This window comes from Tiliqua scincoides, chromosome 3, assembly GCF_035046505.1.
Source record: "Tiliqua scincoides isolate rTilSci1 chromosome 3, rTilSci1.hap2, whole genome shotgun sequence".
In the NCBI taxonomy this organism is placed as follows: domain Eukaryota; kingdom Metazoa; phylum Chordata; class Lepidosauria; order Squamata; family Scincidae; genus Tiliqua; species Tiliqua scincoides.
The window spans coordinates 175071942-175099055 of record NC_089823.1 but is presented as its reverse complement, the minus strand read 5'-3'; the positions used below and the strand labels follow the sequence as shown (position 1 = coordinate 175099055).

The 27114-nt window shown below is 43.1% G+C and overlaps 1 protein-coding gene across 1 annotated transcript in view; it reads right to left on the bottom strand.

Annotated features, from left to right (window-relative positions):
• FGFR2 (fibroblast growth factor receptor 2) overlaps nt 1–8017 on the bottom strand; it is a 139211-nt gene extending 131194 nt beyond the window's left edge. The window contains exon 1 of the mRNA XM_066621940.1: nt 7941–8017. The gene's annotated coding sequence lies outside the window, so the exon portion shown is untranslated. The remainder of the gene's footprint in view (nt 1–7940) is intronic.
• Between the last annotated feature and the right edge of the window lie 19097 nt (nt 8018–27114).

Here is a 27114-nt window from a genome sequence, read left to right as displayed (position 1 = left end):
AATGACCTGGAGACAGGGTTGAGCAGTGAAGTGGCTAAGTTTGCAGACGACACCAAACTTTTCCGAGTGGTAAAGACCAGAAGTGATTGTGAGGAGCTCCAGAAGGATCTCTCCAGACTGGCAGAATGGGCAGCAAAATGGCAGATGCGCTTCAATGTCAGTAAGTGTAAAGTCATGCACATTGGGGCAAAAAATCAAAACTTTAGATATAGGCTGATGGGTTCTGAGCTGTCTGTGACAGATCAGGAGAGAGATCTTGGGGTGGTGGTGGACAGGTCGATGAAAGTGTCGACCCAATGTGCGGCGGCAGTGAAGAAGGCCAATTCTATGCTTGGGATCATTAGGAAGGGTATTGAGAACAAAATGGCTAGTATTATAATGCCGTTGTACAAATCGATGGTAAGGCCACACCTGGAGTATTGTGTCCAGTTCTGGTCGCCGCATCTCAAAAAAGACATAGTGGAAATGGAAAAGGTGCAAAAGAGAGCGACTAAGATGATTACGGGGCTGGGGCACCTTCCTTATGAGGAAAGGCTACGGCGTTTGGGCCTCTTCAGCCTAGAAAAGCGACGCTTGAGGGGGGACATGATTGAGACATACAAAATTATGCAGGGGATGGACAGAGTGGATAGGGAGATGCTCTTTACACTCTCACATAATACCAGAACCAGGGGACATCCACTAAAATTGAGTGTTGGGCGGGTTAGGACAGACAAAAGAAAATATTTCTTTACTCAGCGCGTGGTCGGTCTGTGGAACTCCTTGCCACAGGATGTGGTGCTGGCGTCTAGCCTAGACGCCTTTAAAAGGGGATTGGACGAGTTTCTGGAGGAAAAATCCATTATGGGGTACAAGCGATGATGTGTATGCGCAACCTCCTGATTTTAGGAATGGGTTAAGTCAGAATGCCAGATGTAGGGGAGGGCACCAGGATGAGGTCTCTTGTTACCTGGTGTGCTCCCTGGGGCATTTGGTGGGCCGCTGTGAGATACAGGAAGCTGGACTAGATGGGCCTATGGCCTGATCCAGTGGGGCTGTTCTTATGTTCTTATGTTCTTATGTTCATGACTAGTCCTAAGAAATTCTGGAGACATTTGGAGGAAGCACCAAACCACAGATGGCATGAAAAGAATAAGGCTGCTGGTGTAGCATAGTGGCTAAGAGATCAAATTATGAATCAAGACTTCCCTGGTTTGAATCTTACCTCTGCTATGAGCCCACTAAGTTGTTTTAGGCAGGCCACTCTACCCTTAGCCTCAATATGGGAAACATAATACTTATTTATCTCATTAGTGCTATCGCAAGGATTGTCCCAACTAAAACAGGAGTAGCACATTGAACACTCACAAGTGCTACACAAGTTTTAAGTACTATTAATAAACAGACACAGACTTCAAGCTTGCATGCTTCCTCTTCCCCTTGCATGAATTTCTGATAACTGGATACAACATTCAAGCTGCCATCTCCTTTACCATATTCAGAAAAAATGGCAAACTATCATTGGACACAAACTGTGATCAAAAGCTTCTAATACCTGTATGTAAGAGGAAGAGAATAACCTGAGTGGACATGGGACCCCGGGGCTCACACCTACTCATTCTCATCTCACGGAAACATGATGGCTTGGCATTGTATCTGAATGGCTCCTTGGTGTGGTTCTATGTTTTAAATTTATTCCTTGTTCTATTTTTGCCAATTAAAAAACAAACAAGGAAACCTGTACTTTAACTGCCCTGTCCAAAGCAAGGTTTTCCCTGGACAACAGGACATTGCAATGAAAAGTAGAAGGAAAAAGCAGCAGCAACTATGGGAAGCTTGAATGGGGTAGCAAAAGCAATAGCATCATGGACTGAGAAGGGGACTGCTCACGAAGGAAAACCAATATTAATGGCTATACAACATATGATGATTTCCACCAACAGACCATAGGCTGGGGATTTTTTGGACACCCGATTACTGCTTAAGGGAGATACTTTAATCAGAAGAATCTATTAAGTTTGTTTTAGGCAAATAACTTACATGTTTACATGTGCAGGCCCACTGTGTTTCACCGTACAAAATTACTACCATTATACAGGTTCTATTTTTGGACTGTACAAATCCTTCCATGAATTTGCATGGCTCAAGATCAAGAATCAAACAGAGCTTCCCCCCCCCCCCCGATCAAGATGCATGCATTCAGACAGTGCAAAATAAAGACAGAACTCCACACTCAGCCCATGGACAGCTTAATAAAAAATGCTCTTTCACACAATTACATTTGAAACGTGCAGATCATTCAAACCAAGAGCATTCCATTCTGGAGTCAAATGATTAAAAAACAGAATGTTCTAGAATATGTGACTTGCAGACTGCAGCACATATTTGTATATACAAGCAATAGTTCTGAAATCAGAAACTCTGGATCAGACTCCACTGACGTCTATATTATTGCTTAACATTCATGTGGTGGGTTCTGTACAGACCATACAAGGGAGTCCCTGCCCAAGTGGTTGGCAAACAGGAAAGACGGAAATGGATAAGAATATGCATAGTGCAGATGGAGTAAAGCAGACTCAGAAAATGGAGGAGAAGCAGGTAAAATTAGTCCCTTTACCTGCATTTATACAGTATTTAATATGAAGTTGTAAAGAAAGACTATTGGTCCATAAAGGTCACTATTGTGGCAGTATCTTTCCATCTTGCCAGTAGTGATTGGCAGAATCTTCCCAGGGGTTCAGACAGGAGTCTTTACCTAACTCAACCTGGAGATGTCATGGGGCTGAACATGCAACCTTCTGCAAACAAAACATGCACTGTACCGCTGTGCCACACACATTTACAAGTACATTTGGAAGCACAAGTAGGACCTCCGCAATGAACTCACTTGGATAAATCACTATCTTTCAAGCTAATCTACCGCGCAGGGTTGCTGAGAAGATAAACCACAATAAGTCTTAGGGAAGTGTAGGATACAGATATAATTTTTTGAAAAGTGCCCCATATTGCTTCTATCATTATTTGTATTCACAATCTGTTTTTACTCCCCTATCTACAACCGGAAGAAGTTGCATTTAATCTCTTTGGCACAACTACAATTAACGAAAGAGTAAGTGGTGAGTGAGAGAGACAGCCTGCAGCTGTGTTCTGGCAAAGTACAGTGACAAAGCAGTATATTTCTAAATTCTGGTGTTCACACAATGCACCAGCTACCATAAAAACTCTATATGTTGGATGGGAACAGCATTCCCCTGCATGAAGTAGCTTAGCAATTGAATCAAAGTGGACTTTTTTGTTCTTCAAAAAAGAAAACACACCCAGACATCAGGAGAAGGGAAGCAAAAACATCAGGTAGCTATAACAATTAGCTGCTACTAGGAAGCAGGTGAGACTTCACTAGGGTACCATCCACTGTGAAAGTCAAACTGAGTATTTCTCCTGCCACCTTTTCTGTTCTCTGCCTGCCTGCCTGCCTGCGTGCGTTTTAGAACAGTAATAATTGAGAATATTTCTCCATTCTGTGTGGGTCTGGATGCTGAAGAAGACCCAAATTCCCATCCTTGTCTAGATGCTCACCATTCAGCCTTGGACGTGTCCCTCTCTCTCAAGCTGACATCACACAACCATCATAAGGACATATATGGAGTCATGCAGCCCACACTAGTTATTCCAACACACTAACAGAATGGTCATTGTACACATCCATTGTCAAGCTACTAACAAGGTCCTACAAATTCAAAATCTGATAAAATGCCTACCAAAATTACACTGCTCATGAAAACTGTATTTATCTTACCCAATAGTGGTCAGAAACTGCACTTATGGAATATTCTAATTTATTACTTAATATTAGCTGCTACATGCAGAAGCAGCTGAACATTTGTTCTGACGAATCAGAAGAAGCAAAGTTAAAAAAATTAAAAATTAAAAAAAATCTTTCCTAGTAAGAGACTTGGTTAAAATAAAGTTCCGAAGCGCAACTTTTTTTTTCCAGTCTTCTATCAAGTAAAATCGTACATGGCGTAACAAATAAGTGTTAAAGACACTAAGGAACTATGTTACCAGACAGTTGTTATAAAACCATGTGGTCATTTTAAATAACTTTGACCTCTGTCTCTGTATGCAACTGAGAACCAGAGTCTGTCTCCTCCTACATGCAAGCTCAGCAAAGTGGTTCAATTTCAGTCCCAGTCCTTCAGCCCTTTACTCATGTCAAACCATTACATGAGACATCATTGGCTGCAAGTTTGTTTAAAGATACAAATGGAGACATCCTATCCCAATGGAGGCAAGGAGGGATGGATAAAAATCTTTAAAATAAATGAAGACATTAACAGTTTTCCTGGCAAATGACGAAAAGGTACATGAGGTCACCTCTTTGCTGAAGAAGTCTAGGTCTGACAGGCACCTGGCTTAAAAAAAAAAAAAGGCAGCACATAACTATGAATCATCATCATCATCTTCCTCCAGGGAGAAGGAAGGAAAGGATTTTTCTTTAGATATGAATGAAGTGGGATGAACACACCTAACCGCAAAAGTCCACTAGAGGCAAAGAACTTGCAAACCCTACTTTGGCCTCTGATTTTTGATGGCAAAAGTTGTCTTCATCCTTGTCATACAAAGCAAGGCAACGCATCCCTTATACTTCAACCACAAATTGGAAACCTCTGAATTTAAATAACTCATGCTGCATCACTTCCAAAGGGACACTCTTTCCTACATCTGAAGGACTCTCAAACCAGGACTCTCAAACCATCTTGAACCAAATGGGCTCTCACAGGAGAAAAAACAACAGAATCAAACTATTCTCCCATCTTGCTTGCTATCCTTGCTGCTAGACATCTTACAGAGAGACCTCCTACCCTGGGTAATTATGTACCTCTATCTCAATGTTTGGAACACAGCCCCAGCATGCTTTTTTGGCCTTCACAATTCTGGCTTCCTGGCTACAATAGCATAATCCTGCCTGGAGTCTCAGGCTCAGTGAAAGCCACACAGAGTGTTTATTTTTCCCCTTGAAAGGGAACTGTGTCTTTCTTCTCAGCCCTATACCAGGGAGGAGTTGTCAGGCTCCCATGATTGATGGCTCGCCTTGCCACCCGCTCATCAAGTCAATTTTCACATACCTGCCCAAATTTCTTTGCCACACTGACAAGCATGGGAAAAAAAACATCCCAGGTTGGGAGCCATACCAAATTCCTTCAAGCTGTAGCTCCACATTTTTTCGAGGCACATGCAAACAAGTAGTACTTGTTCTAGAGCAGTGGTAATTAAATGAAACCCTAAGTGTTCATTTTAATCTAGCCCCATTGTGCAATATTTATCCCTCCCCAGGGATGCTGCAATTTGTAGAGAATAAGTCAGCCAGATCAATACCCTGACCTGGGTATCCTCCCTAGGCATTTGGAACACAGCAAAATTGGTGCAAGAGTGGATCAATGCCCTCTCCCAGCATACAGCAAATTAGCTGTATAGCAATTAAGTGACATTAAGCTGCATCTGATTGCAAGAGGACAGCAAAGCCCCTAGTTCATACTGCATTCTTCAAAGTGATCAGCAATTAAACATTAATTCTGTAAGGTTCTTGGGGAACATATCAGTACTGGCAGCATCAGAAGTTTTGTATTGTTTAAACTTCTTTCATTCAATTTTCCCTGGACTAGCCTGTTTTCCCTCAAGTTTTCTGTGGAAGGGGGGGGGGGAAACGGACAAATCTGCATTTTAATTGACATTCCAGAGAGGTACAGAGGCTGCTTATTGCAGTCTATTCAAACCAAACAGGCTTTTCAGATGAAAATGAGGAAAGGCAAGTAGAAGATTTACAGGGATTTGGTACAAAGGAGACAATGAGGTTTGAAATGTTGATGGAGCTTCACACCACCACATAATGGGCCACTGTTTGAAAGGGCAATTATATACAGAAATAAATATATATTCCTCTTGGAACTTCTCGTTTTTTAAGGGAAAATTATGAATCGCAAGCAAAAGAGAGAAATCTTTAAACAATGCCTCCCCAGATGAAGAACAGCTTGTACTTTTGTTTTGCATTACTTCTATGTCGCATTTCCACTAAGCTCCATGTAAATCATTTCTCTCCATACACACAGATTGTTGCAACATTCACTAAAGGATTCCATGTGTTTTTTGCGTTCTTTTTTTTTTCTTAACCAGATCTTTCTATATCCCTATGGATGAAAGAATTCACACTGACACAGGTTTTAACATGTTCACTGTTCACAAAGTCTGATCCCCAGTCTTCCCGAGACTGAATAAAGTGAGATCCCCCTTCTCCACCCCAAACTTTCCCTCCCTTCAAATGAAAGCTCTTTAATGTCACGCCAATTAAATCAGAGCTCTACAATTTGGGTCCAGTTACAACCGTAAAATCCTGCATTGAAATTTTTTTTAATGGAATACATTGTGAAAGTCATCTTATCTAGAGATATAATTGGGGGGGGGGGTTTTCACAATGTGTGTGAGGTCACTAAAAAGCAAGTCACTAAAAAGCATGCATTCAATTCTGCCTAGAATCGGCCCTGGATGCAAGCACCTTAAGGCTGCTCAGGGATGTGGGTTGGGCACTCTGCACATGTTCAAAGGCAGACCTCAATACTAGACTGCTTCAAAAGTTTAATGGCTAACTCCTTGCACTGGAAACAGTTTGCTCAAACTACAGTCACTGGGGTTGAGGGGGAGGGCTTCACTAACCTTGACAGAAGGCGATGAAAATGTACACTAACACTTTTGCAAGATGCAGAAGTTAACATAAACTTCTTTATGTGGGAATGTTCAGATGTGAAAACCAACATGGGGAGAAAGTGTCCAGCACCTTCACCTCCTACCTCAACAGGAAAACCAACGCTCCCAATTTCTTGGCAACAAAGGTTGCCATCCTAAGCACATTCACCTGGAAGCAAATTCCACAGAAACCAATGGAATTTCCTTCAAATAAACATACTGAGGAGCAGGGTGGTTGGTCTCTAGCAGCATTGCCTCTCATACAAAATAAACCAGACCATCCTCATCATTGTATATCTAGAAAGGAGCATGGTGATCACAGGGGCATGAAATGAGGTTTGCTGGGAAGGGAGGGGGGAAACTGTCAAAGGTTGAAGCAAGGTGAGGGCTTGTCTTAGCCACCCCTAGGAAAGAGCTCTTTGATGCCATCCTGTTAGGGCAGTGTTTCTCAAGGTTTGTCCTCCACTGTACCACTTCACACAGTCCAGCTATTCAAAGTACTACCAGAAGTAACTGGTAATGACATCATCACTAGTTACTTCTGAGTTGGGAGGCCAGATGTGATGCAACAGACACCAGTAAGAGGCTCAGGGTGGTCGAGAGGGCTTTTTCAAGCGTGGAAAAGCATGCTTTGGAGCTCTGCCTGCCCAGCTGAGCCTCCTTGTTGCGTGGTGTTCCTGGTCTTGCTGCTGGGCAGCAGAGGTCCTGCGAGTACCGCTGGGCACCACCTCACGTACCACTGGTGGTACCCGTACCACTGGTAGAGAAACACTGAGTCATCCAGTGGAACCCACAGAAGGCCCCAGGCACCTAGCCAACTTGACCCACAAGCAGACAGGGGGGTGAGGTGGGATGCGTTTGTGGCGGCCACAGGACGCTTCAGAAGCCAGGGAAGTCCCATCCTTGAAGAGGACAAGCGACCTGATCGTGGGGGCACCAGATCTCCAGGGCGCGCAGCGGGGCTGCAGGACGCACAGCCTCGGAGAAGGAGAAGCGCAGAGCTGTGGCAAAGGCTGATCGGGGATACATTGTTGCTCGCGAAGAAACCACAAAGCCCAAGCGCCTGGGCGGGGGGCGGCCCGGAGACCGAGACCGGATCCCTCCCTGGACTGGATCCGAGAGAGCGCCTCGCAAGCCGGGGCTGAGTCTCTCCCCTTCCCCCGCCGCACCCCCCTGCCCAAGCCCTGCGCCTCCCCACCACAAGCCAAGCCTGGTCCAATTACCTGGTCTGAAAAGGCTCCGGTAAACGATCTGCTATTCCCTTGCAGCAGGCGTGTGGACGGGATGAAGCAAGCGACGAAGGCGAGCTCCCCGGAGGAGGCAGGCAGGCGGGCGGGCAAGGAAGGGAGGGAGGGTGGGAAGCAAGGATCGGGGGGGGGGGGAGAAAAACTTTGCAAAAGCCACCCAAGGCACGCGTCTCCTGCTTTACTCCATGTCCAGGCGCTCAGAAACGTCGGTCCGAAGCCCCAAACCCGGGCTGGGAAAGTCGGTGGTCGTCACCCCCATCATCACCGCCCTCTCCAGACTTTTTCTCCCCCACCACGGCCGATGCTGCACAGAGAGGATGCAGCCCGGGAGATGGTCCGGGGAGATATTGGTGTTGGAGAGTTGGGGTGGGTGGGTGGGGGGAATGAAAAGGATCTTTTTTGTTGTTGTCTTTTAGTGTGTCGCCAACTTTTTCCCTCCCCCCCGCTTCAACTCAAAGGATCCAGGCTTGGGGGGAGGAGGAAAGAAATAAAAGAGGGAACAAAAATCCCCCCCCAAAAAAATCTCCTTCCAAAAAAAGTGGAGCAGAGAAACAGATGCCTTAAGTCCAGCTCGAGCCCATTCAGAATCCCTCTTGCAAGCCAACGCGAAAGCTTTATCAACTCTACAAGCCCTTTCTCTCCCTCTCTTGCCCCCTCCTCCTCCTCTTCTCCTCCCCCTTCCCTGGTCACGCCCCCGAAGTTGTAACCCGAGCCATTTCCTGGACAGTTCCTCTGCCAATCACAGCGGCGCAGTTCAGCAATAGTTGAAGCTCCACCAGCTCAGTCCCCTGTAGCAGCACCAGCCAGGGCTTCCCTCTCCCGCAGCCCTGCAGAAGCACCCAGGGGGGAAAAACGCCTCCAAGCGGCACCACAAAACCATCAGGCCAAAGGAAAAAGAAAAGGATCACCTGGATTCAATAGAAAGGAAGTCAATCATCTACTAAAAACAAAACCAGACCAGTGATTGGAAGGGAAGGGGAATTCTCCTGGCCTTTCCCATTTTCTGCCAATCCCATTCATGCCTACTCAGAAGTAGGTCCCCTGAGGCTCAGCCCCAGGTAAGCGTGCGTAGGATTGAACCCGTAATGCAGTCTTTTGCAATCTTTTTCATCTCACAGCGCACTGACAAAATTTTCAAGGCACACTGTCAGTTTTTTAGACCGTGACAAGGGACACCACCACACTGGTGGTGGGAGGGCTCACATCCCCCAGTGGCCTGACTAATAAATTACCATCCCCCAAATTCTCTTGCCACACCTGCAGACCGTTCACAGCACACCAGTGTGCCATGCCACGACACACTGGCTGAAGGTTGCTGCCTGAGAGCCCAATCCTACGCATGTCTACTCAGAACTATTATAGTCAATGGGAAAGTGTGGACAGGATTGTAGCCTTAATGTCTTCACAAGCTAGTGGGGGAAAGGATCATTCACTGAAAGGCACTCACTTTGCAATCCTATGCACAATGTTCTGTGTTCAGTGGGACTTACTTCCAGGCAAGTACGTATAGGATTGTAGCCTCATGCAGCCTGTCACTTGCCAGTGAAAAGAGCAACAGTGTAATTCCTCACTTCACAGACACCTTCTTAAAAGGCCACCTTTTCCACAAAGGCTCTTCAGCAGGACACCGTCCTCTGTCTCTACTGTAACCCAATTCAAGGACGCATAAGTGAAACAGTCTCAGATTCTTCCTCTGCTTTTTCATGATTTCCTTTCCTCTGAGTTCCCTTGCCTTGAAAGCCCCTTGGGGCAGGGACCTGCCCTCTCACCCTGTGTAACAATAAATCATCCTTTAGCATTCCTAAGAAATGTCTTCAGGAAGAAGGCATTGAAAATTGTTGATTTATTTTACTATGAAAACCACGCTGTGAACTATTCCTGTTGTAAAGCGATAAGTAAATATTCTTAATAATAACCACAACTTTTTGAAGAGTTATGAATATTCTCTAACAAAAAGCAACCCTGTGTGTAGAGAAATCACTAAAGAGCACCTGAGATGGCACTGAACATTCATCTAGGCTAATTTTTGAATCAGCACAGAATGGCACAAAAGGATCATATCCTATGAATTCATGTTTACTACTTATGAAGTTCATCACAAAACAACCCAGCAGAAAGGGATCTTGTAATTTTACAGTACACTCTTCAACCACAATGGTTCTTAAAATGGCTCAGAATAATATCATTATGTTTACAAGCAGATGATATTGCCCTCATAATCCAAATCCAGAATTGTAGGTGCTGTCAATGGTATCAAGCTATTTATATTGTAAATTATCATTTTAGATGCTATTTTTATGATTCTGTAAGCCAGCCCTTCAGGTTGAAAAGCAGGATGCAAAATGAGTGAGTAAATAAATATGGCTCTATGGCTCTGGACAGCAGAGACAGCAAAGGGCAGATGTTTTTAGAGTTCTCTTTCTGGTCCACAAGGTTTTTCTGCTCCTACTGCTCCTCTTACAGCAGACGGGATCAACAGAACATGATTTAGAACCCTCTAGAACATGAACGAGCCCCTCTACCCTCACCCCTAAAAGAGGAGCTTCAGCAGCCAGATTTTTTTAAGCCTCTGAGGGAATAGGGTTCTTAACCCACTGAGGGCCCAATCCGATCCAACTTTTCAGCACCAGTGCAGCCACATTGCAGCCCTGAGCTAAAGGAACAAATGTTCCCTTACATTGAGGAGCTCTCTGTGACTGCATCCCCACTGCAGAATGCAGCACATGCCTCATTGGCATGGTTGCACTGGCACTTGAAAATTGGATAGGATTGGGCCCTGATGGTTCTGCTCCCCTGCAAAGTGCTGGTGGAAAAAGGATAATTCTTTTCCCAGGCCACCAGATGATTCTGCCTCAACTACTGCCACTGTTGATCTGAGAGAATTAGATCTGAAATCACTGGGCTTATGCACACCTAGCTCGATATTGGCCAATGTCCTTTGACATACTACTTGAGTAAAGTGGGAGTACTCTGGAGAAAGCCAGCAATTTGAGGGTTAGGCTAAACTTGCAAAGCCAATTAACTTTCTTTGCATGCATTAAGATTATATTAATCACAGTACGTGACCAAACCCAAATATTTAGTGTGTCATCATGCCTTTCAGTAGCAAACTTGATAACCCTGCACCAACTAGTAAGGCACTGAAACTGGGCCAACCACAGGCAAGGTAGGAGTTTCTGTGTAAGCAGGAGACCGCCTACATAGTGAGATCAGACTACTTGTTTTTTAAAAAGTAAAAAAAAAAAAAGGGAATCCAGAATATCCATCCCAGCAATGGCTGCACCAAGGAACAGGTTGCTACAAACAGTGAAATACCCTGGCAGTAGTGTTTTCAAACTTTCTCCCATTGAAGGCCTGCTTGGTCCTCGTGTGTTGTTGGCATCCTTCAGTCTCGGAAGACTATGGTGTCACGCTCTGAATGGTGGTTCTGGAACAGAGTGTCCTCTCCAGCGCGTGAAGCCTGGGTAAAGTAGGTATGGAGGATAGGCTGTTACTCATGCAGCAAATCCCCCCTCTCCACGTCGCTGAAATGGTCCAATGGAAAGGCAGAGGCCAATACGGTTGGTTCCAGCGGCGTCGCAGGAGTTGCCAGAACATGACTGTGTTCAGCCATGAACTGCCTCAGGGACTCCGGCTCCGGATTTTGCCTCGAGGTTGACTCCTGAAGCCTTTTCCATAATTGGATGTAGCCACAAGGCAGTGGAGGTTTGGGATCAGAGTTTTCCTTCTCTCAGATGAGCTGCCTTCCCAGGCTGACGAGTCCCATCTACCTGGTGGCTGTTTAGTCGCCTCTTACAAGTACAGCCAAACTGAGGGCCTATTCTTATCCCCAGCCCCCAGGCCCTCACACTATTGATTTTCCCATACACTGTTAAGAACTTCTTATTCCATCTGACAGCAGACGTCTGACCTGTGCTGAATTATTGCCTGGTCTGACCTGTGCCTGGTTGTTTTCTGCTGTCCTACAACACCTGCTATGATGTGTTCTTTGATCTTATTTTATTCATTATTTTACATGCTTTTTAATGGAAAGCTATTCATTATTTTATATGCTTTTAATTGCAAATGCTTTAAAGTCATTTCTACCCAATGTTGCATATACATAACAGGGACCAAATGTGTACACTTGTGTGCCGGGCAGAAATGGATTAAGTGGAAAAGTGGTTGTCCAGTGGAAAAGTGGTTGTCCAGGGCCAGACTTATCTGATCCAGGGAGCAGCTTGCCTGGCAGGCACAGAGTTGGGTAGAGGCCAGAAGAGGTTAGAAGGGCCTCAGCAGGGCAGGGCTATCTGAGGGCTGGAGACTCGCTGGAAGGGAAGCTTCAGAACCCTGTGAGGATGGAGAAGGCAGTGAGGCTGAGGAGGAATAGAGGGCTGTGAACCCCTCCCTGCTTCTGTTCTGAGGACCAGGGGAGTCTCCAGGGAGGGGTTCACAGCCTCCTAGTCCTCCTATAGGCTGCTGCCCTTAGATAGGTGAGACCCCCCTTTTTGTTGCTCCTGACAGTGGTCTATAAAAAACTAATCTCTGAAACACTGATATTTATACTGTAAATAAATACAATTAAATAAAGAATTTTTTTAATAAGACTGAAAATTAAATTTAAACTGTATGGTTTAAATTTATGTGGTACCCTGTATGTGGAATTCCCCTCCCCTGGAATTGAGAACAGTTCCTTCTTTGAAGTCCTTTCAGCAGGGTCTAAAGACTATTTATGGCAGTTTTAAAATGTTGACTTTGGGGGGCTGGCACTTTTTATGAAACATCTTTCTAACTGTGATCCAGTTGTGTCTGATTGTTCTTATGGTTTTAATTGTTTTTATATTAATGTTTTAGCATTGTTTTTATTGTATTGAAATGTTATTTTGTAAGCCGCCTTGAGGGCCCTTAAACACGGCCAGGTATAAGTTACTTAAATAAATAAAAATAAAATGATCTCACTGACCGTAGAGATAGAAATTGCTACAAAGAAGTGCTATACACTAGAGCAGCCATTTTCAGCCACTGTGCCATGGCACACTGGTGTGCCGTGAATGGTCTGTAGGTGTGCCATTGGAATTTGGGGGAGGTCATTTATTAGTAGGGCTATTGGGGGATGTGAGCCCCTCACAAACAGCATGGTGTGCCTTGTCAGTTATCAAAAAACTGGTGCGCCTTGACAATTTTAGTACCTTGTCAGTGTGCCGTGAGACAAAAAAGGTTGAAAATCACTGCACTAGAGACAGTGCACTGCACTGCACTAGGACAGCCCTGGGTGACAGCTCCTGTCTCTATGGAAAGTAGACATGGCAGGAGCAGCAGCCAACCAATGGCCACAAGTCCCTGTCCAACAGGGACGTGTGGTGTGGGGGCAGCCGTGAGGCAGAACATGGAAAAGCATCACAACTGTTCCATCCTGCCAGGCACAGTAGAACAAGGGAAGAACTGTAAACAAAAGTCAGATGTATTGCGGAAAAGGGACCTAAAATGATAAGAAGCTGACCTTTGCACATTCTTTGAGTGAAAATAAGAAATGAAAATGTCATAAAATAACAGAGGGAGAGTTTTTTAAGAATGATGAACACAATACGCCTCTAAATTCTAAAGAACCAAAACCAGGGTTCTTCAGAATGCCAACCATTCCCATCAATTTTTGGTGTAGGTCAGTGTTTCACAAACTGTGGGTCACAAGTCAATTTCAGGTGGATCCCCATTCATTTCAATATTTTATTTTTAATATATTAGACTTGATGCTGCCATGGTGTGTGACTGCATTTGGGGAAATGTTACAGACCTATACTTTGAACAAGCTACTATGTATATTCTTTTAACAATGATAGTCAATGGGACTTACTCCTGGGTAAGTGTGGATAGGATTGCAGCCTAGGATCGTTAAAAATTTTCCTGCTTGATGATGTCACTTCCGGTCATGACATCACTTTCGGTGGGTCCTGACAGAGTCTCATTCTAAAAACTGGGTCCCAGTGCTAAATATGCAAGAACCACTGGTGTAGGTAATTTGACTTGTCTTGGTTGTTGCTCAGCTAATCATTGCAAGTGTTAGAGAAGAGGTGATCTGTACATAACATTCTGTCAAAATGGAAAGGTCACTGAGATTTTTACAAAAATCTCAAATATGTTAAGGAGTGAGCAGACCCTTTCACCTTATTGTCTAGAGAGTATTCATAAGAATAAGATTGCACTTTCTTTCATATTTGTATGAAACTATTCAAGATATTCCAGGTGTTCTCAAATACAGGAGAATGTATTATAACAAGCTTAGATCTGGGGCTACCCCTGGGGACTGGGGATAAGAATAGGCCCTCAGTTTGGCTGTACTTGTCGTAAGAGGCGACTAAACAGCCACCGGGTAGATGGGACTCGTCAGCCTGGGAAGGCAGCTCATCTGAGAGAAGGAAAACTCTGATCCCAAACCTCCACTGCCTTGTGGCTACATCCAATTATGGAAAAGGCTTCAGGAGTCAACCTCGAGGCAAAATCCGGAGCCGGAGTCCCTGAGGCAGTTCATGGCTGAACACAGTCACGTTCTGGCAACTCCTGCGACGCCTCTGGAACCAACCATATTGGCCTCTGCCTTTCCATTGGACCATTTCAGCGACGTGGAGAGGGGGGATTTGCTGCATGGGTAACAGCCTACCCTCCATACCTACTTTACCCAGGCTTCGCGCACTGGAGAGGACACTGTTCCAGAACCACCATTCAGAGCGTGACACCATAGTCTTCCGAGACTGAAGGATGCCAACAGATCTGGGGTACCTTATTAATGCTTTAAAGAAAAAAAATTCATACTTGAATTGACAAAATTGGAAAAGTCGAATACTGCATTTCAAAATATTTTCAAACTAGTTTGGCATCCTAATATTTTGTTTATTGTAATTACAGTATTTTACAAATCTACTTATCCTTTTACTTTAGTCATTTTAATTTGGAAAACAGTATCTATGTTTTAGAAAAACAAACTTTCATGAAAAAAAATCTGGCTTTCTAAAGAAAAACCACATTCATATTTGCTAGATTAAAAAAATTCTGTTTAGAATCTATTGTGAAATAATTGTTCAGTGTTAATGACTAGAACTGAATGTCAATAGTCTTGCTAAACTTCCCATGTCCACAATTGTATCACTTGCATTCACAATAAAAGGAGGCTGCAAGAGCATTCATAGGCTTCTTGGAAATCACACCATTTCAGAAGTTTCCTTAATTCCTTGGTGAATGGTGTTGTGAAGTTTTGAGTTGATAAAAACCATTCTGATACTTATGGCTCCAGAAAAGAGCTTAATGACATTTATGACTGGAAGGTAAGGTACAGAAGTTCAACCAGAATGTGCATTTTTAGAGTTTTCTTTTGAAATTTATAAATTTGTACATTTACAAATTTGTAATTTGAAATTTATAAATTTCAAAAGAATTTATTTCTTTTATAAATTGTTCAGCTATGAAAGTTCAACTATGAAAGGCATCAGGTTTATTTCTTTGTTAGAATATTTAGTGTGAGCAATTCTTACAGAGGTTAATTTCATTTTTATTGACATATTTTCTCTCTCAGTGTTGTGCTGAAGTAGCTGCAAACAAATGGGATATTTCCAGTGACAACAATCTTTGTGCAGAAACAGACCATTCACATGCAGATACGATGCATTAGATAATAAAGGTAATAGTTGTTTTACAGCAGGAAAAGCTGAAGTTCCAGCCGATCCATGAGGTCAACAGAAGTAATTGCCTCTGGTTGTAAATTGATGTGGGGGGGGGCATCTCTGTCCATTGACTTGGCTTCATTGCTCTTCCTCCTTCTCCTTGCATTCACTAAATGGGCAGTTTGGAGTGGCCAAGTTGGGGCAGTTCAGGGGTGGAAGGGGGAGGATCTTGTCAGCAGTAGTGACACCAAAATCCTATCTCCCTTTTCTCAGATGATGAATTCCCTGACTGTCCTTGAACTTTTTCCGGTTAAATAGCTGGTGTAGGTCCGAAAAGACAGTGGTGGAGGCCAGGTGGCCTATGGGAGGCAGGAAAAAAATATTTTTTTATTTACCTTTCCCAGGTTGTCTGGTTCCCCACCACTACCACCACAGCACACAACGTATACTCCATCAGCAGCACTGCATAGAATGAGCTGATGAGGGAAAGGTTTGGGCGCTAAGTTAATCTGCTTTCATGCGGAGACCTGACTCATGATAGCTGTCACCATATTGTCATAAATATCTCTTCAGGTAGGTAAAGATATTTAATTATTGCAATCATGAAGCAAGCTGACAAAGTCTATGTATCCCTTTCATATTTAACACATGAGCTTACAAATTCACAAGTCTGTCCCATCCATGCGTTCACCCATCTTCAAACTATTATCCAGGTAGCACCATGAGATTGAGGTCCGTATAGGGCAAGACAGTTTACTTTTAAGGATGAATACAGGTGGGGCCTCCATATCTGCAGATTAGCTATCCACGGATCTGGCTCAATGTGGGTCCCCCGGACCCACATTGAGCCAAATTAGCACCAACGTGAAGCCTCCAGAGGCAACCAGAGCTGTGTTCTTGTTGCCTTTGAAGCCTCTTCTAAGACCAGGGAGGCCTCAGGGAGGTCTTAGAAGATCAGTTCCAGTTTTGCACAAAAACCAGAAGTGACATTTTTAAGGCTTTTGGAAGCCTTGAGAGGGTTTCCCCAGCCCTCCAAAGGCCTTGTAAGACCTTAAAATGTCACTTCTGATTTTCATGCAAAACTGGAAGTAACCTCTGAAAGCCTCTCAGAGACCTGCACACAGGCCCTCCATGGGACTCAGAGGAGGCTCCAAAAATGACTGGAGCAGAGCTAGAAGCCTTAAAGGGTGCCAAACTGGATTTTTATCTGTGGTTTTTTGGTGTCCGTGGAGGGTCCAAGAATGGATCTACCACAGATACCAAGGCGCCACCTGTGTTTATTGAAGGAAAACAGGACATTGAAATAGGGTAAACAGGAAGATTTAGCTAAAATTTTAACTAAAATTTAATGCAGGTAAGGTGGCGTATGCAATGTAATTCAAAAGAAAGCAATTAACTACAAAGCCAGGAATAGTTACTATGAGCCAGAATGCAAAGCCAGCCTCTTCTCTTAAATTCACAAATGGTATTTAGAAGGGTGTCAAACATTGGTCCTGTGCAAAGAGCACAAACTCCTTCATTAAAAAAATTAATTTTATCTTATCTAGTGATCTCATGCGTCAGGCATTTTTCGAAATCAGACAAAAACACTGAAGTTACATTTTGTACTGGATAAAGGTTACATGTGAGCCATCATAAGGAAGGAAGACAGTTTTTCAACAAAAGTGATTCAGAGCTGATTCATATCTTATTGGAATGATATGGGAAACACTCACCTATAGCTTCTTCCTGTCCTGCTCTGCATGTGGAGGCAGGAACCACATGGAGCAAGTTAATGATGGGGTTCCCTCCCATATGAACACCACAGTACCAAATGGGCGATGTTTGGGTTGGTTTTAGCTAAATCTTGTCATAAAAATGACAAGCTAGAAAGCGATGTTTGGGTTGGGATGAAATACATCATTTGCCCTGCCTGCATGTTTCATACATCCAAATATTAATAGAGCAGTGTAAGACGAAGCCACAGGGAAGTGACTCCCTCACGGCAGTGGTAGACTTTTGACACCAGCATTTGGCATCAGTATCTGCCTAAAAGTGAATGGATGTGGAATCTAGAAGATACACATGGAAAAAGAAGAGATGACCCAATTTGACATGTCAATAGCTTACTGTCTGTTCCACCAGCACTGACTGCTGCAAAGCAGTTGTAAAGGTTGCTCTGGCAATGTGCAAAGTAGCGCATTGCTGGAATACCAGCAGGTAGGTTGGAGACTTCCCATGTGTGTTGCTGGGTGGCTGGCCACCCTCGAGAGCTGGTAAGCCAGCAGGGGAAGCTTGAGGGGTGGGGGAGGATGGAATCACTGGCACAGGTCCAAAGACACCCATTGTGGAGTGGGAGGCTTATGGAAGGGCATGGCGACTTAAATCCCTTTTCCTTCACAAAGCCTCCCAATCTGTGCCCCCTCCACCAGATATAGTACATGCCCTTTTGGCACAACTGCACCAGCAAGGAGGGGGAGGGTTGGATTGGGCTGTTACTCTCACTCCAACAGGCCTATACAGATCAAGTATTGTGTTCTGGTAAAGAGAAATATGAAAGATTCATTATCTCTATAGTATAATGAATCTTTGGCCCCAATCCCATCCCCCACCAATTTACACAATGCAGCTGCACCAACAAAGTGCACACTGTATCCTTTGGTGGGGGAGACCATATAGCCCAAGAAAGGTAAATAAAAATAATTTTACTTACCTCCCAGTAGGCTTCCTGGCCACCATGGACCTATGCCAGTTGTCCATGTTGTCATATGTCATATGGCTGTTGTCATATGCAATATGATCAAGATTTGCATATTTTCTGTCATTTGCTTCTAAGTTTCTAAGTGAGGAAAAAGTGTTTATTTCTGCTCATGATCTGGTTAATGACATCACTTCCTGCTTTATGACATCACATCCAGCCCTCAGCAAGCATCATGAATACTGTACAGTCCGCTACATGAAATGAGTCTGACACCCCTGGCATATAGCCACAACTTTGCCACAAATAAAAATTCTAAACTTCTTTAGAGGAGCTCTTTAAACAAATATAATTGAGATTCTTCAAACAAATCATGCATCTTAAGAAACTATTATCATCAAAGAAATACTGCAGATCTATTTTAAAACTGAATACAGTTTAAACAGCCACTTTAAAAAATGAATGGTGGAAGTACAGAACATGGCTGAAAGAACAGTCATTCTGTAGAATTAAAGTGGGACAGCAACTTTAAACAACCCTAGAGATTCAATCCATTCTTATTCAATTTGTGTACAACTGTACATTTTCTAGCATGTCTCCAATGCTGATGAACAGTAGTTTCAAGAACAGCAACCCTTCAACAAATTGGGTTCTTTCTCAACCATTGGATATAGCTTAAATGCAAATTCCTACTTAGTGAGGCCAAGACTAGATTCAAATATAGCCTCACTACAGTTCCATTCTTGACATCACACATTCCTTTTCAAGTTTTGATCATTCTGTTTGTTTTCATCCCTTGCACCTTTATTTCTATTCTTGTTCATGCAAATTATGAAACAATTTTTTAGCTGATCTGCAACTTTTTTTTAAACCATTGTCCCTCCTAGACATCTGAATTGTTTCAATTCAGAAATTGACATGTCACAGGCAAGATACAGATTTCACAGCTTCAAGCGTGTCTCTCACCCATTGAAAAGATTGTTAACACATTCTCACATAAATTAGTGATAAGGAGAGGAAGCAGCATTATCTGTGCTCCATTCATCAATAACTTTGCATCCTCCCCAAGGAAAAAAGAGCCGTCCACCATCGATGACAAAATAAGGACACTTATTGCCTATATCTGGAAGCAGTTTTCAGAATGTATTGTTTGGGGCAAAGAAAAGACAACAATTTAGCAATAGCACTCTATTCATTTAAATGAGCCAATTTTCAAGCTTGGCCACAACAACCCCTTCAATTTAAGAAAAGGAGAAACATGTTTGGCATTTTAAAAAATCAATGCTGTCATCATATTTAGGCTTCAAGTGATCTCAGGGAGCCCAGGAAGTCTTTCACAGTAGTTAGGAAACTGAATGAAAGAATAATCTCTTTACAGAGTTTTTTTTTTTTAATTATTATTATTCACCTCCTCTTCTGAAACTGGCTAGAATCTTTTTTTTGTCAATTCTGTTGCACGTGAATGGTGTGGCGAATAAGCTATTAATGAGCTTCCACAGTGGAGTGTGAATAGGTAAATAAGCCCCAATCTGTTGAGGTTCAGCAGCAAGGGCAGTAAAGCCATCAAGAGCTAAAGGTGACAGTTTGAACTGAAATAGGAACAACAGCGCCAGGTTCCAAGGAGAAGAAAAGGCAGACAAGGCAGGCATTCAGAAACTTTCTACCCCCAACTGAGCACCATTATCTTTCCATTTCTTCCCCTTTTATAAAATGTCTTGAGTAGTCGCTGTTTAAAAAAGCTCTTCAGACGTCCTTTTTCATTCTGGTAATGATACATCAATAGGGAAGAAGAAAAATTAGGACCTCAATATCCCTTCGCACTTCAACTTTCAAAAGAACGAATAGTGCTGATTCTTAGCATATGGACAGAGTGAGAGAGGTATGGGAAGAAAGTGAATATCACCAAATTATTCTAGATCCATTATTTACTGGGTCTCTCTCTCTCTCTCTCTCTCTCTCTCACACACACACACACACACACACACACACACACACACACACACACACATATCAGATCAAAATAGATTTGGACAAAATATTTGGATCCATACAAAATACAGTACATATTAGCATGTAGAACAAGCTGTTCAGATCAGGATGCTTTGTGATCACGCAGCCACATCATGCAGAATTGTTGCTTGCACATTCTTAAATGTGAAATATACCGAAATGAACATTTTCAGCAGCATTTCTTTTCATCACATAAGCATTATCTGGCCACATGATTTCATGCACATATTTCACTAAGAAAAGAAAGACAAAGGCAAGGCAAACACCTTGAGAAATTCTCTAATCGGATATTTATACACTTGGACATTAGTACAGATGTTTTTGTATGGAAAGGATGATCAAGCTAAAAGCAACTTTGGAAACTGGGAAGTCACTATTTCCCTGAAGTGTGCACTGGCATTGCGACTGCCATATAACATCCTCCACTGGCACCACACTAGTTATGCTGTCAAGAGAGTGGATAGAATTGGGCCATATAATTCTGCAAATGTGGCAGAAAATATGTGAAAATCAGGAGAGTTTGAGTAGAAAGACTAGCCCTGATTGCAGGGTTCAATTTGAGGCATCCATCAGACATCCAGAAGGAAATGTCAGTGAGTTGCAGGAAAAGTACAGGAAGGAAACACAGGCTGCAATCCTATCCACAGATACCTGGAGTAAATCCCATTGACTATAGTGGGACTTACTTCAAAGTAGACATGCACAGGATTGGGCCCATGGGTGAAAGAGAGAGGAGAAGGTGGATTGAAAATAACATCCAATCTATTAAAGATGAAATCTTTGGCAATAACAGAAAGCAGAGGAGGAGAGAGGTTTAGGATCATTCAAAGCTCAATGCATTTACCAACCCTATCAATGCTACTACGTTATCTGCATCCTGGATGATCGTGTCCTAGTCTTTGGTGTCTAAGGACATTCACATCTGTTTTTTTTTTCTTGCCATTTGCTTCCCACTATAACTGGGCAACAAATTACAATGGGTCAAAAAAACCCAAAAAACACCATATCCTAAGCCTCTTATTCCAGCCCTAAGCCTACCCTACCCTCTGTAATCCTTCCTTTGTGTCTTAAAAATTAAAAAAGTGCATCTAATACAACTAATATAAATATACAATTGTCTTGGATGCAAAAAGAATGAGTACAAATGTCCAATACTGGGGTGATTTGATTGGTACACAGTTATCCAGGGCACAATGGTCTTGTCACTTCTATGGACAAGGGCACAAAAAAAATACAGTATTTTCAATTGCAGTGCTAGGTGTTCTCAACATAAATTCGTTCCTAGACAAAATTAGTTAGATACATCTTTGTATCCTTGCATCTTTAGTCTGGGTTGCCATGAAAGTTCAGTCCACCACAGAACCATAAAGTGACCTCCTCCACAGTGAGAATGATTGGTTTACATATGACCTAATGTAGCATCAAGCAAATGTGCTCTTCAAACTGAGATGCAGTCCAAGCAAATATAAAGGAAAAAGTGTTTTTAGTACAGGAGATGACTCTTGCACTATAATGATCAGGACAAATCTATACAAGAGTAATTCAAATACACAGGAATACTGATCCCACTGGCGTTGCTAGGGGTGTGTGGGCCGCACCGGGTGACACGCCCTGGGGGGAGGACATGCTAACTTCGCGGGGTTAGGACCTATCACATCATGCAATATACCGTTGGATGTGGAATGGACAGCGGAGTGCAGTGCAAAAAACAGGATTGAAATCGCTCATTTCCTTCAAAGTTATGGCCAAAAAAACGGAAAGAAAAAAATGCATGGAGCCGTATGGAAACTGAAAGTGAGCCATATCGCGCGTTTATTCACAAGTAGGTGTACTTGCCATAGTCCGTCGGAAAGGGTAGGCTGAGAGGAATCCAACGACACCATAATGGTCCCGATTCAATGAATGCAGCCCCCCAAAAACACCCAAGAAGCTCCCCCCTCCCAGCTGCGAGTCTGAGCCTGAGCCCAAAATGAAGCCACGTGGCCGTGTTTACTCACAAGTAGGCATACCTGCCTTAGTCCATTGGAAAGGGCAGGCTGAGAGGCTCCAAGGACATCAGAATGGCCTTCATTCAATGAGTGCCCCCAAAACACTCATTGAGAAGAAGAGAAGGAGAAGGCGGTTCCCTCCCAGCTGCTTTCCTCCCTCCCAGCTGCCTCCCTCCCAGTCTACGGAGCCCTATGGAAAGCAAAGCAGCCTCACAGTCGCGTTTATTCACGAGTGGGAAGACCTGCCTTGGCTGGTGGTCAGGCCAGGCAAAGGGGAATGTGAGGACAGCAGAAGGGTCCAGATCCGATGGAGCTGGAGTACAACAAATGCTCCAGAAGGCAGCCTCCCGCCCCTCACTAAAGAGGACAAAAACGTGGCTTGAACTGGTAACGGGCATGTTTTCTATTTGCACTTGCAAAGCCAGGTGGGTCTTTATCTTGATGTGCCTGAAATAGAAGAACTTTAAACTGGGCACTGGGAGGGCTGGAAATCTCACTGATTCTTTTTTGGGGGGGGGGGGCGGGGGGGCTAATTGCAGGCAAGCTACAGAGTAAGCCCCATTGACCACTATGCGACTTACTTTAGAGTAGACATGCATAGGAGAGGGCTCACAGGCTGCAATCCTACCCACACTTTCCTGAGAGTAAGCCCCATTGACCACTATGGGACATACTTCAGATTCACTTGGTGGAACAGGACTGGCTCCCCCTTATTTAATTATTTCTTTTATTTTAATTTAATTATTTATAATTATTTATTTTAATTGCTTGATGATGTCACTTCTGGCCTTGACATCACTTCCAATGGGTCCTGGACAGATTGTCATTCTAAAAAGTGGGTCCCAGTGCTAAAAGTTTGAGAACTGCTGCCATAAGGTGTTAGTAAGTTGACACGGATGTGTGTGTGTGATTCTACAAGTTTTCAAAATCACTAAAATCAGAATTTGGAGGAATAATACCATCATGTTATATATTAATCAATGCGTAATTTCATGCAGAATGCAATGAAACAAGCCACATTGAAATATCTGTGTTATAACAAAAGGTACAGCCAAAAACCAGTGGGGGTGGGGCAATGGTACATCACCATGCCCACCTGGGGTGTTGCCCTGCCCACTACATGGGGGCCTCCCGCACCGGGTGACGTGAATCCTTAGTGATGCTACTGACTAATCCTGTGTGATTTAACACATGGAAAAATGAATGGAACAAATATGTGCTTGGGTCATAATTCCAGGGCTGTCTTATGATAACAGAAACCAACAGCATAGCCATGTTGAAGGTCCCATTTGTCACTGATGCAGACATAACAGGGGAGCCTATTTCATTAGATGTTACTTGGGATACTGTTTGTTCAAAAGATCATTAGAAGAAATTATGCAAGGAAGCAGTTAATAAAAATATTGATAACTCACTTGAGAACTCACTCACTCACTAAATAGAGGCCAGCTGATAACAAGTGCACTTGTCACAACTCGGGTTCATGCCTCCCAGTTTCCATCAGCTAGGAAGAATACGCACCATTGCCCTCTAGTGGGAGGGATATGACAGAGTTGCAATCGGAAATGCATCCGATTAATCAATCTATGTTTTGGTGAGTTTACAATGCAGCTTTTCTAGCTACTAGGCCTATATCAAGATTCCACTGAGTCCATGAGCAAAGAAGCTATAGGCGGCCATGCAGAGCACTGTCAGGGAATAGCATGGCTTCCATCCTAATTAATATAACTGATTTGCCAAAAAAGAAGTTTTCATATTTTGAATGTTACTCTTGGAAATCATTAGAAGAGAAAGTGCCAACAGGAACAACACCAAGCTCTAGCAACCTTCAGTTTTGCATAGCCTACGACATCTCTTAAGAAATTTCCCAGTGGTAACCTATATAATATCTTGCCAAGTCACAAGATTGAGACAAGCCCCAACAGTCTAATCAATTTGTGGAGCATGCAAAACGCTTACATCAATTTACATGAATTTTTCTCTTGTCCACTGTTGCTAATGGCAAGATGCCCAGCACTAAATCCTGTAGCAGTAGTCAACGGATGAGATTGGTGTGATCGAGATGACAAAACAGCACGTTTGAATCTGTGCCATTGGCCAGTAATAAAAGAGTATTGTAAGGTGTGACATCTTTACAATAAGCAGACATCTTTACACGCAAGAAGACATTGTGGGCAAGAATGATGCTGTTCTAAGTCCTGGAGATTTGATAAAGAGATTATTTGGGACAGTGCTGACTGACAATGTTATATTGAAACATTGCCAGATTACAAAAATTATAAAATGCTGAATTTCAATGCACACCACAGCAAGGCTGCACAGACCCGATTTTTCCTGCACAGACTGCAGCTTCATGGTGCCAGATGGATTGTGCAAGATTGCCATCTCATGATCCCAGAGTGATTGGGTGGGCAGGTTTAGCAATGACATGTAGCAATTGAAGTTGGCATTGGGGTAGAGTCTTCAGATTCATCGCAAGACACATTTCATCCAAGTCAACATCAAATTCCAGCACATCACAGCCTCAGAGATCAATAGCCCAATCCTATGCAGGTCTAATCAGAAGTAAGTCCCATTAGAGTCAATTGGGCTTTTACTCCCAATGTGGATAGGGTTGGACTGCAAGCTGGTACAGTTTATAGCTTTCTTCATCTTTGCTTTCTCTTCTTCTGTTCCTCTGGTAGGCTATGCAAGCATGTTTTGGCACAGACACAGCAAATTGACCATATACGGCAAGCCGGGACATCAAGTAAACAGCCTATTGCTTTTAATAATGCAAAATAATGTTTTCATTTCTCCTACGTTTCATACAATTAAAAAATCCTTGGGGAAAAAATTATGGATTACTAAAATCTCTCAAAAACAAGGATAGTTTTCAAAAGGATCATTGTAGAAATCTTCTCTTCAGGGGTGGTGTCAGGAGTCAGCCAAGCTGGGCATGGCGGAAGGCTCAACTGGCTGCACCAATCCTTGAACCTCAGCATCAATGTCAGTGGTAGCACTGGAGTGCCACAAGAGCCCCATTGGAGAGCCTTGAGGCCCCAAGCAACGTAGTGGCAGAACTGAATTATAGGTCACTCTTGTTCCTAGCAACACTTTGTAGTTGCTAGGATCTGGGATAGGGGAGGGTGCCTTTATCCCAGATCCAGGATAGGAGCTTCAGCTTTTTCTCATTCTACTATCACTGTCCATCCTGCATTGCTGCTGCCACCTTTGCTAATTCCTGCCTCTTTTCTGTCTTTCTGCCTCTGCCAACTCCATGCATGCAATATTTCTTACAAATCTTATGTAGTAGTGGCCTTCTTTGACCATTTCCCCATAATATTTTATCTACAAATAAAGGTGGATGCTGTTCTCTTTGAAATATTAACCCTTCATTTGACCCATCAAAGTAACCCTTCAAGTAACCCAGCAGTTACTAACTTTTTTGTTTTAATTTCGAGAGAATAAGACATAAAACTTGGTCAGTAAAAAGGAACCTTCCATCCCTAAGGGAAAGTCAAATTTACAACATAACAATCACAGCATTTCTAAATATTCTGCTGTCTATCATGCAATATTTCTATTATCTCTAAATAAAGAATGGTAAAAGAACCCAAAATAGTGAATATGCCTTTTTTAACATTGGAAGAAAAAAAAAAGTTATTCATAAACAAAATGCAATTAAAATATAGGGAAGTCACATACAAACCTGAACGCTAAACTGATACACATGTGGCATTCAGCAATATTGTAAAGAATGGGACAATATAAAGTGCACACCAACCATTTATGCAATATAAGAAGCTGCAGCACAGAAAAGAACAATTTCTCACTTGTGAATTATATTCCCCAAAGCCTCACATTCAGCAATCCATTTTCCCACCTACTCAGCATGTAGAAACAAGCTGCCAATTACACTCTGGAAAACAGAGAAGCTGACACATCTTAAATAGAAATGGCTGCAGTCTGCTGGTCGGGGGGGGGGCAGAGAAAGACTGGGATGACAAATTCCTTGGAAGGAAGGAAGGAAGGAAGGAAGAGAAAAACGAGAAATAGGAGAGAACAGAGAAAAGCAGAATGGTGGTTTCAGTCTCGGATATAGCTGTCAATGGGGGTGAGAGAGAGACTATTACTGGTTTAGAAAGGTACACACCTGTCTTGTATTTGGAATTTAAGGACACAAAAGAAACTTCCAGCAGAGCTGAATATTCACTTCCACTGTTCAGATGAGCTCAGATGGTGTGTACCACTGTGACTCTGAACTGAGAAAATGGCATCCCATTTTAGGTGGTTCAGAGGGGGGCAGAGTTAAATTTTTCCCAACAGCAAGAGGAAGTAGTTTGCAGCTGTTGGGATAATATCTGTCTTGGTGAATAAACAAACAGTTTCTATTCTCGCCCATCCATCACCAAACGCCTGACAAAAGAGAGTGGGGCACACTCCCCACAAAGGTGTCACAGAACGTGTGTCCACAGAAGGGAGATTGCAAATATCAAGGAATATTGGGATAGTTAGGTGGATTATTTCACAGAGTACTGCATTTAACAAATCAACTTTTCTGCTCCCAATGGCTCACCAATATGGCAGGATAAGGCATTTGTTTCAGACTGAACAAATAGATCACACAACAATTGACTTGTTTTGCTCATACTCCAGCTATTTTTACTGTTTTCTTCCAAACAATTTACTTGTGCCAATTTACTGGCAGCAGGGCACTCTGAAAGGACATTGCTGTGCGGTCACCGCCGCTCACCATTTCTGGTGGAGGCTCAGTTGCACACAACAGCACATCACATTTTGTGATGCCAGAAAGGCCACTGCACCACCAGAACATGAGTCCCGACAGCATAGTTGCTTGTTAA